Source organism: Echinops telfairi, unplaced genomic scaffold, assembly GCF_000313985.2.
Source record: "Echinops telfairi isolate 266 unplaced genomic scaffold, ASM31398v2 ScPeMD7_443;HRSCAF=831, whole genome shotgun sequence".
In the NCBI taxonomy this organism is placed as follows: Eukaryota; Metazoa; Chordata; class Mammalia; order Afrosoricida; family Tenrecidae; genus Echinops; species Echinops telfairi.
This window is the reverse complement of record NW_022104341.1, coordinates 27582465-27585434: the sequence shown is the minus strand read 5'-3', so window position 1 is coordinate 27585434 and position 2970 is coordinate 27582465.

Sequence of the window (2970 nt, the reverse complement as noted above, 5' to 3'; positions counted from 1 at the left end):
TATGAGTGTCTGAATTTGTTTCTCTAGTCTACCCAGACTAACACAGGCTGCTAACTACAAGGTCGGTGGATTAAACCCACCAGCACACTGAAAGAGAAAGAGGAGACTGTCTAAAGGTTCATAGTTTCGGAAACACTATGCTATGAGTTGGAATCCACTCCAGGGCAGTAGGGGTGTCACATGACCATTGCAGCATTTCCGGTTCTGCTTCCCCTTCCAGGCTGCAGTGTCTTCCTAATTGTCTCCATCTCTTCAAACTGCAGCACCTATCGCCAATTCTCCCTCTTCCTGAAACTCCCTGATGACTCTGGTCCCCCAGGGATCTCTCCACAGCTGTACTTGACTGACAGATTTAGTACAGGATCACAGTGCTAAAATCCACAATTAGTTTGGATTTTTCCAGACCACTTTTCTGCAAGAAACTTAACATAGATTTGTTTTAAATCATCTTTGACTTGGCCCTGCCACCAATACCTTTGAAAAAACCAGTATCGCCTCCTAGTGGCATGTCATCTCTTCTTTTGTGGCTGTTTGGTGCCATCAAGTCAGCTCCAACCCATAGTGACCTGATGCTCTCCACACCAAAATACATCAGTTCCTGGGCGTCCTCACAGAGGGCCCTGTCCCTGAGCCTACTGTTGCAGCCACGATGTCAATATAGATCCTTGAGGGCCTTCCTTTTTTTGCTGCCCCTCTACTTGACTAAACGTGATGTCCTTCTCCAGGGACTGGTCTCTGCTGACGACATTTCCAAAGTCTGTAAGACGAAGTCTTGCCATCCTTGCCTCTAAGGAGCCCTCTGGATGTACTTCTTCCAAGACAGATCTGCCTGTCCTTTCAGCGGTCCCAAATTCAGACGTCTCAATTTTTCTCCAATCTTCCTTACTCAGTGTCCAACTTTCACACGCATATGAGGCATTGAACAATCCCTTGGCTTGGGTCAGGCTCACTTCAGTCCTCAAAGTAACATCCTTGCTTTTCAATCCTCAGAAAAGGTCTGGAGAACTCCCAGGTTTGTGCAATCCAGGCAGCACAACATGGTGGTTGTGGGCAGGTTTTCAGAACACCCAATAGCTGTTGACTTATTCACTATTGAGGTCCCAGAAACACAGTAGGTGGACAGTGGGTTCCATATGCAGCCACTTTGTGAGGTCATTGCCATTGCCCAGTCTTCCCTTGGAGACCAACGGGGCCATGGAGTGATTGGGAACCTCCCCCCATTGTCCACCAGCTGAATTCTCATGGTTTGTACAGACTTTGCCTTATCACGTGGGCTCTTTCGCAGCCTCACTTTGGAATCACAACTTCCCCTGCTGACGTTTCCTGCCTCCCCATTTGAAATGCTTCGTGAGCTTTCAATTGATCCCTCCCATTTGCTTCAGCAGATTCTGAGAGATGACTCTCGGGTGCCCCCATTCTCCTTTGTAAGCAGATAGAGACTCGGCAGGACACCATCTTTGCCTTGCAGGGAGGCTGCGGCCCTTTCTTTCTCCCGATGCTGCTGAAGTATGTGGGAAGCATGCTTTGGGTGAAGGAAGAGCCTGGTAGCTCTTTCCACATTTCCACCTGACTTTATGGCCAGGTTGGGGCCACATCCTTGGTGGATGGGGGTGGGGAGGTTTGCTAAAGCATTTATTTTTTAATTGGCAGATCATTGTTGTTGTTAGGTGATGTTGCGACAGTTCCAACTCATGGCGAGACTGTGTACACAACAGATCAAAGCCCTGGTCCGTCCAGGCCAGCCTCACCATCATTTTGTCCTGTCTGAACCCATTGTCGCAGCCACCATGACAATCCATCTGCTTCAGGGCCTTCCTCCTTTGTGTTAGGTGGGTGTTATTTTACTATTGGGCAAAGATGGTCAAAACACGCACAGGGTCTGGGTTCTCCAAAGCCTCGGACGCAATGTGTGGCCTGGACTGTCTCTCCCCCTTCTCCTTACCCCTTTCAGCAGGCCAGGTGAGCGAAGCGCCCTCTTGGGAGCTGTCCCAGGAGCTCACATCTAAACTTTTCGAGTGCCCTGTGGGTCCTTGACAAATTGCAGGATTTCTTTCAGACTTTACAACCCAATGGTTTTGCAGGGAGGGCATGCCCACAGGGCATGTCCCTTCCTGCCTCGATGCCTCCACCTACCTTTCAGCACAACTCCATTTACTTCCACTAATCCCCCTGAACTATCTGCTGCAAAACACTCTGTGAAATCGACTTCTCCTCTAACCCCACCCAGTTCAGCTTCTCATGAATTTTCGGCACCCCAGTGCTCTGTTTGATTTCTTTTGCATGCATTTAGAGGTGGCTTTGAAAGACTCTGAAATCATACCCCTTAATTAAAATACTTTCTAAAGCCAGAAGCCCTGGTAGCACAGTGGTTACGCCTTTCTGCAGCCATTCCATAGGAGAAAGATGAGGCGTTCTACCCCCATAGAGAATTACAATCTTGGAAACCCACACGGGTGGTCACTGTGAATCAACATCAACTTGATGGTAATGAGGCTTTTTTAATTACTTAGGGGAGTTACTTCACAGGAATACTTCGCAAGTCCTTGAGGTACATCCTCTAGGTGGCCCCGGGCCCCAGTCTGTAATTTAAATGCACAACCGTGGTGAGGCTGATATACAGCCATTGGAAATTCCAATTCATATTGTGAGAGCCAATAGTAGATCCTGCAACTGAAAGTGTCCCCCCCCCCCAGACGAATAGCACCAGCATCACCTGGGAGCTTGCACAAAATGTAGAGAGGCCGTGCACTGAATCAAGATCTTCAGGTGATTGGCTTCTTCGGGTCTCAAGAAGAGTCCCAGGCTTACGTTACTAGTGCTTACATTAACGCACACATCGAAACCTGAGCCTCACAGGCCTGGGCCCCCTTTCTACTGGGAAACGCACGGTGAGAGCGTAGGAAGGAAGAGAGGTAGAGTCTGAGCCTTCAGGGCTGTGGTGGTCCTCTCCTCCCAGGTGAACCCTGGTTT